This window comes from Cricetulus griseus (genome assembly GCF_003668045.3).
Source record: "Cricetulus griseus strain 17A/GY chromosome 1 unlocalized genomic scaffold, alternate assembly CriGri-PICRH-1.0 chr1_0, whole genome shotgun sequence".
Classification (NCBI taxonomy): Eukaryota; Metazoa; Chordata; class Mammalia; order Rodentia; family Cricetidae; genus Cricetulus; species Cricetulus griseus.
The window spans coordinates 54500242-54514111 of record NW_023276806.1 but is presented as its reverse complement, the minus strand read 5'-3'; the positions used below and the strand labels follow the sequence as shown (position 1 = coordinate 54514111).

At 43.2% G+C, this 13870-nt stretch overlaps 1 long non-coding RNA gene across 2 annotated transcripts in view; it reads right to left on the bottom strand.

Annotated features, from left to right (window-relative positions):
- Window positions 1-13870, bottom strand: part of LOC103159900 — a 144810-nt gene that overhangs the window by 29727 nt on the left and 101213 nt on the right. Inside the window, exon 7 of one of the 2 annotated variants that reach the window (XR_004771741.1) lies at window positions 3829-4254. The exons of the other annotated variant lie outside the window; for it this stretch is intronic. This is a non-coding gene — a long non-coding RNA (uncharacterized LOC103159900). Of the gene's footprint in view, window positions 1-3828; window positions 4255-13870 lie in introns of those variants that run through there. 2 annotated transcript variants of the gene reach the window in all.

Sequence of the window (13870 nt, the reverse complement as noted above, 5' to 3'; positions counted from 1 at the left end):
CTAGGAAGTGGATCTTACATGTTTGCTGATTGGTAGCATATTGTGGAAATGACTACATTACAAAAGGTAATCTACAGATTCAATGCAACTTTTATCAAAATGTTAACAGCATTATCAGAAATAGAAAAAAGACAATCATGAAATCCACATGGAAGCACAAAACACCCCGAACATCCAAAGTGATCTTGAACTAAAATAGGAATTGCTTGGGTAGCACATTATTTCAAATTACATTACAGATCCAAGTAATAAAATAGCATTGTACTGATTCCAAACCAGACACAAACATCAATGGAATAGAGTAGAGGATCCAGAAATAAACCTAGTCATTACAGCCGTCTGATTTTTGACAAAGGGTGCCCAAAACATTATACAGTGGACAGCCTTTACAACAAATGGCACTAGGAAAAAACTGAATATCTAAAGTCAAAAAACTATAGCAAGCTCTCTGTCTCTTACCATATAAAAACAATTCAAAATGGATCAAAGCCCTCAATGCATGACCCAAAACTTTGAAAATGCTACAGGGAAACACCTAGAGATGCAAAAATAAGCCAGCATTTTCTGCAAAGAACTCCAATAGCTTAGGAGATAGTAGGAAGAATTGAAAAGTAGGATTGCATGGGTCAGGTGGGGACCTGACAGAGGTTAACATGGTAAAACTCCATGGGACATCCATATAAAAATCTCAAATGATATTTTTTACATAGTCAGTACAGTCTAGTAAAAAAACGAGTATCAAAAAGATGGAACAGGAGAAATGAAGACAGCATATATGGATGGAGTCTCTCAGTGGCTGACTATGGAAAACATGGGGCAGAGCGCACATGACAAGGAATTGCTTGGCTTATTTTTGAGGCAGGGTCCCACATACACATGTTCTGGGCTGGGGAGATGGAAGCCATTTGGGAAGAAAAGATTCCAGCACCACAGAAAACAAAGAAGCTAATTAGGTAAGAGCAAAATCAGGAAGAAGGCTGTGAGGCAGAGCCAGAGAGGGGGACAAGTTTTCCATGTGAAGACTTGGATCTTCTTTTACAAGGTACAGGGTGAGATGTGGTTTGCATTGTGAGATGATTCTCACCGCTGCGGGGAGAATGAGCTGGAATGGGGCAAGAATAGAGACAGGCAGGCAGTGAAGAGTCATGAAAGTTGTCCAAGTAAGAATTATGATGACAGAAGTGAAGGTGAAAAGAGGTGGATAAATTTGGGAACTTATTCTGGAAGCAGAAAATATGACTTACTGGTGGTTGGGATGTGCTGGTTCAGGGAGGCGACACTAAAGAATGATTCCAACGTTTTATCTAGACTGACTAGGAAGTTTATGACGTCATTTACTGAGATTACTCAGGAGTGGAAGAAAAATAGAATTGGGTTTTGGAAATTAATTTGAGATACAAATTAGGCATCCAAGTAAAAATGTCAAGTAAGCATTTGGATGTATGTTGGGAACTGAGGAGAACGGATACATTTGCATATCATTTACATAGATGATGACAGTTGAATGGTAGGACCAGTTGGAATTACTTAGAGGGTAATGATTAAGAAGAGTTAAGCATTCACTAGTCAGCAGAAAAGGAGCAATCTGGAGAAGAAAGCAGGCAGAGTGACCATGGGAAAGAAGCGCACAGGCCATGGTACTGCTGCAGAAGACTGGAGAAGTGTGTCCTGAAGGAGAAAGTATATGGTGTGGGGATGCTGCAGGCAGGTGGAAAAGAACCACCGGTGAAGCAATGCAGGGGGAATCTTAAGAAAAGGCATTTGAGACACTGATGGTGTAGAATGACTTAAGAAGCATGGTGGTTTGAGTAAGAATGACCCCATGGCCTCATATATCTAAATGCTTAGTCATCAGGGAGTGAAATTCTTTGATAAGATTAGAAGGATTAGGAGGTGTGACCTTGTTGGGGGAAGCATATCACTGGGAGTGGGCTCTGAGGTTTCAAAAGCCCATGCCAGGCCCAGTCTTTCTGTCTCTCTATCTACAGATCATGATGTAGCTCTCAGCTACTGCTCCAGTATCATGACTGCCTCCATTCTCCTGCCCTGCCCCCACCATGATGATAATGGACTAACCCTCTGAAATTGTAAGCAAACCCCAATTAAATGCTTTCTTTTATGAGAGTTTCCTTGATCATGGTGTCTCTTCACAGCAGTAAAACAGTGACTAAGACATGATGACACTACTACCACTCTGATGTGGACAGGAGAGTTGGCACCCTCTCAAAGTTGAGTCCCCTTCAGGGGAAGCTTGTGTGATGCATGAGGAAAGAAAGCAGAAGTCTAGTGGGCTCCCACTCAATAGCTGTGAAGTTCTAACCACCAAGTAGCCTCTCCAGACTTCATTCTTGTCCTTGGTGAGATGCAATCCTCCCAAGTTCTGTTTATTTATTTACTCATTCAGCAAATAAGCATCAAATTAGTATGCTATGCCATGTCCTTAGTCAGAAAAAGACCATGACCCTGCCTTCAACTTACTGAGCCTTTTATGTGTACCTGTAAAGATGCTCCTGATGAGATAGGGTAGTGGGGTCCTGATACTGTCTCCTCCCCAGTGTGGTGCTGGGCACAGCTTCATTTATACTAGGGCCATGAGCACAAAGGTGTGCTAGTGAAATCAGTATTGCTTATTCTCTGGCTTGTGTACAAATTCTGATTCTGCTATCCAGTCCTCGGGCAAGTTTGTTGCGTGATAAATAAAAGATGCAGAGACTGATATTGGGGTTCAAGATTCAAGCTGAAGACCAGAGAAGTAAAGAAGCCAAGCCAGTAGACCTTACCTCTACCTCGGGTCAAACCAAAAGGGTGAGCCTCAAACTGCTCCTGAGTTCACTGCTCCTCAGATTTACTCAGAATGCTATGCTCTCCTCAATGTGGCTAGAGACTAATTCTCAGACTGAATGCCTCTACCTTTTATACCTCTCAAATCCTGGGATTGAAGGTTGAGCTCTGATTCACTCTCTAGTAACCCAGGGTGGTCTTGGATTCAGAGATCTGTGTACCACTTAATCCTGAGTCCTGGGATTAAAGGTGTGTGCCTGCCTTCTATGGCTAACTATTATGGCTGCTTTGCTATTTTAATCTCTACTGGTTTTAATAAATCATAAACAATATACCACCATACAAGTTAACTTTTTTGTGCCTTATTTTCCTGAACTGTAAAATGGGTGTGATGATAGCATCTACATCATGATGCACTGGGAGAAATAAGATGTGTGCCTGGCACATAGAGGGCTGTTATTCTTAACCATGCATGTTGATGGTAAAATATTCAGAAAGTATCAGGATTTATGAGGGAGTAATTAATCCATTTATTACTCCACAGATAGAGGTCATGATTGCCAACATGTTTGTGAATATTCTCCTTCTCTTTTCTGATGCAAAAAATCATATCCTGAAGTCAAGGTGCTCAAGTGCCTTTTATTGGGACTACAATGAGCTCCTTAAATTATGCCCTTTCCTTTCATGCACAGGGCTGTAGAGCTGGATTACTGCATGCTAATAAAATGCAATGTTAAGAGTAATGAAAACCGTCTGTTCATTGGGTGTTTAATTATTGATTCTAGGCATTCTATATACAGTATTCTATTGACTTATCACAATATCCTTTGTGGTAGATATTCTCTCCATCTTATTCTTGAGAAAAATGAGGGTCAAGGAAGGTGGCATTACTACTACAGACTAGTAGCCAGCTCTTCTTTTCTATCTTTCTCCACACAGAAGTACTTACTCTGTATCATACTGATATTAGCTGTGGTCATACAAATTGAGGCCAAGGCAATGTGAGCTGAAGTAACACAAGTCACTTTAGGTTTGGCACCATTGGTCTTGTTGGTACACTCCCCGTTCCCCCCATTCCCATGGCATAATGACCCAGGAAAACAAGGCAGATATGAAGATCTGGACTGAGTATCAGACAATGCTTGAATGGATGGGGGGAAGTCACTGAAAGGTTGGGACTACCTGTTGCTGCAGCATAGCTTTGCCTATATGGGCTAAAGCAGTGCATACCCAATGTACAGGCTCAGGCTGATGAGTGTCACAAGCAGGACTTGGAGCTAGGGTTGTAGGATCCACAGTATATGGTCAACAGCTTACATCATAAAGGTCAGGTGAAGATTCTATGAAAAGCAGAGAAAATGTTGACCATGGCAGCTGCCATGGTGTCATCAGCTTTCTTAATCCACCTTGAATGTGGCCCCAATCAAATTAACTTTGAAGTCATATGGCGTTTCTCCAGATCTGCACATGTTGCTGGAAAGATAATCAAAATAGGATCATCTTACTCATTGATATGTGTGCTAGACATATGAGAATTAACAGAGACCACAATAAACAAGAGAGAGATGAGTAGAGAAGCTTGAAAAAAGTAAGCATTCAATTGAATAGGTTAAAACATCTTTTCCTAGGAAAGACTTTTAGTAATAAATATTTCAGAGTAATCTGTAGGAGGCAAATCCTATGGTTTATGGGACACACAGGTGATAAAATGTGTAAGGCAAATGGCTAAATGAAAGGCTTTTAAGCACCTGAATATGACACCTGACTATGATACCCAGGCATGATAAACTGTTAAAGAGGGCAATAAACAGAACACAGAAAACACAGCCTGCAGATTACAACCGACAGAACTGCATAAAGCCCTGAACTTTAGGAAGAGGAGGAGGCCATTATTGTAGGAAAGTCTGAACCACATGCATCTGTGGGTGGGGGGTGCATGTTTTTTATATATGCAAGCATGTGTAGGTACATGCCCATGTGAGTATATATGCACCTGCATGCATATGTGTGTGGAGACCAGAGGTCAACGTTAGGTATCTTCCACAATCACTCACAACCTTATTTCTTTAAGACAGGGTCTCTTGCTGAACCTAAAGCCACAAATTTGGCAAGACAGGCTGGCCATCAAGCTTCAGAGATCTGCATGTGCCTATATTCTAGTACCGGTAGTACAAGTATACTCTGCTATCCTGATATTTTTATGTAAGAGTCATGAGAGTGGGGTAGAGGGGTGTCTATCCTAGTTTGCTTTCTATCAGTGTGATAAAGATAATAACCATAAGAAACCTGGGGAGGATTTATTTCATTTTATAGCTTATGGTTCATTCCAAGGAGAAGTCAGGGCAGGAATTCAAGGCAGGAACCTGGAGACAGGAGCTGAAGCAGAGACTATGGAGAAACACTGCCCACTGACTTACTCCTCATGGCTTACTCAGTATGCTTTCTTAGGCACCCAGGACTACCTGATCAAGGTGGCACCACCCACAGAGAACGGGGTCCTCCCACATCAACCATTAGTCAAGAAAATGATCCACAAGCTTGCCCACAGACCAATCTGATGGGGACATATTTTCAGTTGTGGTTGCTTCTTCCCAGATGACGTAAGCTTGGGTCATGTTGACAAAAAGCTAACCAGCATCCAAACATCAGATCCTCAGACCCACACTTCCACACTGCACTGACTGAGACATTCCATGACCCTTTTTTGGGTGAATATTTTTAAAAATAGAAAAACCTGCAATAGATGCTTATGGCTATTTCTGTTGATTTCTTCCTTCATGACAGAGGATCTGTTGACACTCAATGTGACTCCCAAACTACTCAGAGAAATTGAAGACAGCATCTTCTAAACCACTGCTAACCCATCACCACAGTCTCATCAGCTTAGGCATCTCTTAAAACCAAAACATGAGAAAGAAGGAAAGACCTCTCTTTTAGGCCAACAAAGACAAAAAAAGGCTACAATGTCCTACTTCCTCCATTCCAGGGACCCTCCCCTTAGGGATAGATGTGATGGATGACAAATGAGGTGTTAATGGGTCTCACTAGACCAGAGTTCATAAGCATGTGGGACTCAGCCAAGGTCCTTGTCTAGGGAGAGCTGTGGGGAGAGGCCTGGGCCTTGGAGTATTATCTAAACAGAGTTATGGAGCAGCAACCACTGTAGCCATGGGCCCTGGCCAGGCTCCAGCATCTTTTAGGGTTCTCTCCAGACTCTATTCCTGAGAATTAGGCTCCTTTTCACAGAGTCACTCTCACCATGGCTTCTTCTACCCTGCCTTAATTATTTCACCTAAGATATTTGTAATGAACAAATCATTCACATGGTCAAATTGTACAGAATGATATAATTCTTTCTCTTATTTCCTCATATCTCAAATCAATTATCAGATGCTAAATCTTAGCACACTCAAAATAATGCCCACTATACTTTTGCCCTATGGAAAATAATTACATTAAATAAGGCATTTGTCTTAGTTGGGGTTACTACTGATGTGAAGAGACACCATGACCATGGCGACTCTCACAAAGGAAAACATTTAATTTGGGCTGGCTTACAGTTCAGAGGTTGAGTACATTGCCATCATGGTGGGAAACATGGCGGCATGCAGGCAGACATGGAACAGTCTTCTTGATCGGAACACTGCAGGAGACTCCACACTAAGCCTAACTTGAGCCTATAAGATTGCAAAGCCCCCACACACATACAGCAACTCACTTCCTCAAACAAGGCCACACCTACTCCAACAAGGCCACACCTTCTAATAGTGCCACTCCCCATGGGCCAAGCACTCAAACACATGAGTCCATGGGGGCCATTCCTATTCAAACCACCACAGCATTCTTTACAATAACAACATGTTTGGTTATTTTGTTAGTGTTGCTTATACAAGTATTTTTCTTTTATCACCCTCACTCAGGTATAATAAAGAGAGGCTTGTGTATACAGAAATCTGGTTTTAATTCTATCTTGGTGAAAACCTCAGTTTCTAGGGACACGATGTAGGCCACTAAGCAGAAACTGAATGATATCAGGTATCCCCAGTTAAAAGTCAAGATTTTTCTCCCATAAAAGTTCTTGTGTTTCCCACTCAGATCTCAGAACTTCTCTGCCTTTCTTGCAAAAGGAAAACACCCACTTCTGTGCTGGAAGAAAGTACATAAGAGTCCATGTTCACCCCTCTTAATGCTTGTCAAATGCTGCGTGTTGACCCTGTGCTAAATAGTAGGGACCCAAATTCAAGCCACACTTCCTTCCAAGGAGGAAGATGAACTTGGACATGGACAGAACATGGTTAGAATTTTGTCTCAAAATGGGAAGCGGCAGGATCTCTTGAGCTAATTGGGAACATGAGCAGAGGGGAGGGGAGAGGGTGCTGGCAGAATGAGAGGGGGAGAAGAGGAGAGGAAAGGAGGAAATGGAGGAGGAGAAAGGTTGAGTTGGGGAAAGAATCGAGGAGAGCAGGATGAGAGATACCATAACAAAGGGAGTCATTACATGTCTGAGGGGGATCTGGCACTAGGGAGATTTCCAGAGATCTACAAGGATGACACCAACTGACAATCTAGGCAATGGTGGAGAGGCTACCCTGGATGCCCTTCCCCTATAATGAGACTGAAGACTGCTTTATATGCCATTCTAGAGCCCCCATCCAGTGGCTGATGGAAGCAGAGGCAGACACCCACAGCTATACACTGAACTGAATTCTGGAACCCAGTTGTAGAGAGGGAGGAATGAAGAACAAAGGGGTCGGGACCAGGCTGGTGGAACGCACAGAAACAGCTGACCTGAACAAGGGGGAGCACATGGACCCCAGACTGATGTCTGGGAGGCCAGCATGGGACTGATTCAGACCCCTGAAAATGGATGTCAGTGAGGAGGCCTCGGCACTCTATGGAGCCCCTGGTAGTGGATCAGTATTTTTCCCAGGTGTAAGAAGGGACTTTGGGAGCCCATCTAAAGAGGAGGGATGCTCTCTCAGCCTGGACACATGGGGGAGGGCCTAGCCCCTGCCCAGGATGATATGACAGACTTTGGGGAACCCCCAAGGAGGGTCTTACCCTCCCTGGGGAGCAGAGGGGGGATGAAGTGAGGGGCTGGTAGGGAGGTGGTGGGAGGGGAGGGAGAGGGAGAAGGGATTGACATGTGAAGCAAGCTTGCTTCTAATTTGAAGTAATAAAAAAATGTTACTATATACTTAACCCCCCTAAACTCGTGCTCTCTTATCTCTTAAGTGTGGACAACAGGAGCACCCATTTAATGAGCTGCATATAAATGGTTAATGAGTTAACATAATGAGTCAGAACAGTGATTGGCACTCACTAAAATTGAAGCACAAGCTCACTTTTCTCTTCATGCTCATCTTTATGGGGAAAGTGAGGATGAGAGAGATGGAGGAATTTTCTGGTTAAAACCAGAGCTAGAATGTAAGTTAAATCTACACAAAATCATACTCCATTCTGCTTTTTCCAGAGAGGCGTCAACATCTTGGAAGGTCCATCCATTTTTGTCTGCCAATTTCACCATCCACGGTGATTATTTCTTCCTAAATCTGGCTCCATCAATGGCTGCAGAATGGCTGCTGTGGAAGTCAGGCCCTCATGTTTCTTGGTACTTAGAGAATGAGATCAACCCATTTAAAAGAGGAAATGTTCTCAGGAAATGTTCTCAGGAATCCTCTGCTTTCCTTTTGACCAAAGCTGGGTCCCACAGTCATTGAACTAAAGGGATATGGAGATACTCTTGCAGTTGGGGGCCACTGAAAGTTTTCACCTGCCCTTCCAAATGCCCGTCTTCCCTTCCTCCCTCCCTACTTCTTTCCCTCCCTCCCTTCCTCCCTTTGTGTTCATTAAAACATTCAAGACTGGAGAGAATCAAATACTTTTTTAACATTATATGTCTCCAATTGATTATAAGAGAAAGTGATTATAAGAGAAAGAAGGTAGAAGTAGATGTCTTTAAGAAGGAGCTAGGAACCAGAGCTCAGGTAAGGAGGGTTGGTGTCAGGGAAGGGACAAGTAGGAGCAAGTAGGTCCCAGTCTCCTTTCAAAAGTCAGATCAGGCCAGTCACTGCCCTCTGCTAGCTACCTGGATTTTCAAAGAGCCATTTTCCTGCCTTCTAGGCTTCCACCTGGCTCTGCCAGAAGAAACCATTGAAGAATGTACCCTTACCTATATAGTTAGTATAATGTTAAAAAAAAAAAAAACCAAGGGTTGACATGGTAGAATGTGAGAGAATCATAGTTTCCCCATAAGCAATTCTCCTTGTCTCTCCATGACAAGCTCTGGCTAGGCTTTGCTAAAGGAGTCCAGAGACTGAGCCACAGGCTCTAGTGAAAAAAAAAATCCATAGTTATGAACATTCATTCTGTTAAGGAAAGGAGCTTACCCTCCCATGAGTTCACTACAAATGGGGAAATAATATCTTTATAGCAGAAAAACAAAACTACCAAATATCAATTGTGATGGCTAGTGTTGACTATCAACTAGACAGGATCTGGAACCATTTGGAAGACAAGCCTCAGGCACACCTGTGAGGGATTATTCAGCCTCTGGGCATACCTACAACACACAAAGATATAGTTAGATCAGGGTCCCATGGAAACTGGTGGGATCTGAGCAAGGTCCTTGTGTTGCTGTCACCAGTTTTCCAGTTATGGCATTCTGTAGTTTTGAGAAATGCGACCACTGGGTGCAATTAAAGGGAAACAAAGGCCATCTACAGTCTCTCACTGTTCTTTTCTATCTGTGTCTTCAAGTTCAAGGCCACCCACACAGCTGGAAGACACATCTGTAACCAGGACTGGGGAGCCAGATTAGTCAATTGATGGGTGCCAGGTTTAGTTTGAGATTCTGTCTCAATATAAATAAATAACTTGAACAGCTATTGGGGAAGACAGTTGATATCAACATCTACCCTCTATGTGCATACATACAAACATGTTTCGTGATGCTATTTCTGGAGAGACATGAGCAAATGTCTGCTCCCTCCAAGATAGGGAACCGAGGACAGATCAAAGTAAGGATACAACCCTAATCCTACTTGATGAACCAAAGAGTTTTATTGGGACTGCTTGCAGGAATATGACTGAGGGGTTATTTTCATGAATATGGGTGAGGGGTTTCTTACAGGAGCAGAAATGACTCAAAGACAGCTGAATCACCAAAGCCTACCCCAGCATGGGTGACAGCTCACAAAAGCTGAGAACCTGGAGCACACTGCAGAGCCTGCAGACAGATCAACAGGTTGGAGAGTGGCAGGTGCCCCAGTTGGTCTGGGCCTCTTCCAGGCAGCTCAGCAGGTCTTTGCTTCTTCCAGGTGACTGGGCTTGTCTGAGAGTCTTTTCTCAGCAGTGTTTACTATTTATACACTCTTGTGAAGTAACAGAGTTAATGAATCTGGTTAGTTTCAGGGACTTCCTGAAAGCTATTTTGAGTTGTTTATTTCCTGTGTTAATGAGCTTCCCTGTAATATTTTATACTCCACCTCCAACTTAGAACATATTGTTGTTTTACCTCCCTGAAAACATCTAAGAACATTTCCTCCAAGATGGGATGTTTTAATCTCAGAGGAAACTGCTACACAACTATACACATGTATGTGTACCACATGAACACATGTGTATCACACACACACACACAGAGAGAGAGAGAGACAGAGAGAGAGAGAGAGAGAGAGAGAGAGAGAGAGAGAGAGAGAGAGAGAGAGAAAGAGAGAGAGAGAGAGAAATAAAATATATGTTGAGGCTGTAAGTCAATTAGGAACAATTCCACATTGAGAGAGACTAAGGTGCTATAATAGCTCAATATAACTTGAGATTCTGGACATCAGTTGGATGGAGTCTAGTTTGTTTCATAGTTTTGCACCCATGTTCATTTCTTGGCTTTGATTAAATGCATTATTTTCGCTATGGTTTTGTGGAGAAATGTGCCCCAAGGCCCATATGTTTGAACACCTGGTCCCCAGCTGGAAGTGCTTTTGGAAGACTGTGGAAGATTGTGAATCATTGGGTGTGGACCTTAGGTTTTATAGGCTGATTCCACTTCCTGTCTGTTCTCTGCTTTCTAAGCAGGGGTGCTGTGTGACCATCCACAACAACGCTGCCAGCCACACCTTCCATAAAGTGAAGGACTAAATCCTTTTTAAACCCTGAGCCAAATAAACCCTTCTACCCTGAAGTCGCTTCTTGTCGGGTATTTTGTCATAGTGAGCAGATAAGTAACTGACACAATTATGTTTGACAATAACATTGGAGAGAAGTAGATAAAGGAAAGACGGGACTCTCAATACTATTTCTGCCACTTTTTCTAGGTTCAAAAAAGAATTCTAAAAGAAATTTCTGTAAACTATTTTCCTTCATGCTAATTACTTAGAAATAGCCTTAAACCTCAACTGGAAAGGTAGAAAACCAGCCAGCCAAGTTTAAAACAGAGGGAAGCAAAGGCCACATACAGTCTCTCACTGTTCTTTTCTATCTGTGTCTTCTAGTTCAAGACCATCCACACAGCTGAAAGGTAAATCTCTTGAGTCTAAAAGCAAGTCAGTATTCTTTCTTACAGGAGCCTTTCCAAGCCAGTCTCTGAGTTTCCCCAATCTGGTGCTTGTTTACTGAAGCAACACCCTTTCCCTCGACTGTGCTGTGAGCAAGCCATCTCCTGCCCCAGCCTGTCCTTAAGAGAGGAAACCCACAGGGTGTGGTGGGATAAACCTGCAGTCCCAGCCCTCAAAAGGCTGAGGCAGGAGGATCATGATTTCATGGTCAACTTGGGCTGTATGGTGAATCTGAAGCTAGCCTGGTTACATAGTAAAATCCAGTCTCAAAAGAAAAAAATTAAGTTTGATTATTTTTCTTTTTTAAAAGAAAGAAAAGAAACCCAAGTTGGCATGTAGCCTCTTTGGCCAGTCTCAGTGAACACATCTTGGCCCTATCTTCTAGCTTAGATGAATGAGTAGCCATGACTCTCAAAATATCTTTCAAGTATTGGTTGAAATCTCATTAACATGATTCTCCTCACATCATGCATATGAAATAGATTTCTTCACACACATGCTGTAGATGTCACACTTAGGTCCAGGAAGCTCAGAAGTGGAATGGACTCCCACCTGGCAGCATCTACTGTACAGGTGTGTTCTTGGGCTCTGTTTTTGCCGTGTTCACAGGCCAGGTTCTTCTAAAGAAGCCTGATTTTTCTATGGAGACTTTGCCCCCTTTCCTCTAAATGAGTATTTTTCCAAGCATGGAATTCAGAGGAGAGGTCACTTTCTGCCTGGGAATCTGTCTGCTTTCTTTTTATGGCCATTTCTATATTGAGAAGGTCCTAGGTCCAGTCAATCATCAAGTGTCCTGGTAAAGCTTCCCCGAGTAAGTGTCTAAATAGTCAATTGCTGGTTGTCACCTCAACTGTCCTTCAGAAGACACGCCCTTCTAGCTCTCTTCAACCCCTGATAGTTCTGCCGGAATGGAAAAAATATCTAATGATAAACTATTTGTTTCTTCTTTGAGTTCTTATCTATGCAACTCTTGTCCAAGGCTGGACTGATCTGGTTTTTATCCATCTAACTGGAGAGGTTACAGCAGGATGGACAGAAGTTTGGACATTACAGTCTGGGAAAACTTCTCCCATAAACCTGACTTGATACATCTGTCCTGCTGGCAGCTGGAGGCCACCAGGATTCCAGCTGGCTCTTTGCCTCTTCTAGGAGACTCAGTCAGACAAGGAGCTCTCTCTAAAGCCCTTCACTCAGATGGAAAAAGGCATCCAGCCCAAGATAGCCACAGAGAAGTTGGCATACAGTAGGCCAAAAGCCACATTCCAGAGCACACATCCGACAAGAAGAAGATTGGAGAGAGCAGAGTACCTGAGCCCTAGCACTTCAGAATACAGTTCTCCTACAACTACGTGCAACAGAGCCTTCACTTTCATCCTGGTCTGGTTCTGCTAGCTAGGCTGATACAACATAAATCTAAGTTGCTGATGTCCAGATTCCAGAGTAAATATGCTCATTTTTGACATGGGAGAGCCAGCCTAGAACATCCTGTACTTCACTTTCAAGCCGAGCACTCTAGCATCACTGACTTTAAAGGAAGTCCACCAGTGTCCAGTGGTATGAGCCCTTTGCCCTGTTCTCACCCCCTGCATTCGTAGCTCAGGCTGCTGACCATGTGGAGGGATTTCAACCCACCACAGAGTAAAAGTCCAGACTTCTTCAAGGATCTTTGTCATGTGGGTGCTGCTGCTGTACTGAGGAGGCTTCCAGAGCTCATAGGTGAGCATATTTACTTGGTGGACTTTTGACCCTCAATGGAGGCTGCCTAATGACTATTGTATGGTTTTAACTTCAGTTTTCTTGATTCTATAGCTCACAACATATACCGCCCACTAGTGTGTGTGTGTGTGTGTGTGTGTGTGTGTGTGTGTGTGTTTGTGTAAAACAGCCCCAGAAAGGGCTGTGAGTCTTTACTTGCCTCTCTATATAACTTGTTTGGAAGGTTCTGGAAGATGCTGGAAGGAGGGGCTATAAAATCCTGGATGCCATAGCATTGGCCTCTGCTTGATGAGGGGGATAATCCGTGGAACTCAGTGATATTTTCTTTCTATTTATTCTTTATATTTTAATGGAATTCTGTGGTCCAGACTTGGTTTCAGGCTCCCTGCTCTCAGAGTCAGCTAAAGTACAAGGGGAAAGAAAGTAGTGGGGGAAATTAGATTCTTGATTTGTGTCCAGATGGTCCTAGCTGAAAATAGACTCAGAGATTCTCACTGCAGACTTGCTTGTGGTATGAAACTCCCCACCCCCTTCATTTGAGGTCTTCTTGGTAAGAGCGGGAATGGGAAAAGCACTGGGAACATTCATTTCTCTTTTTCCCAGCCATGTATTAAAAGGCCTGCACAGGTTCCAGTCCAGAGCTTCTGTGGAACACCAGGAGCTGCACCACATACAACAGGCCAGGGTGATGTGATTTTAATCAACTTGGCTTGAAGGCCATCCCAAGGGTATATGGCATCAGGAAAGCATGTGTGGGCCATGCTGGGAAGCACAGCAGCAGTTGGCCCCAAGTGAAGGGCTCATTCAAGCCAGCAGAATGG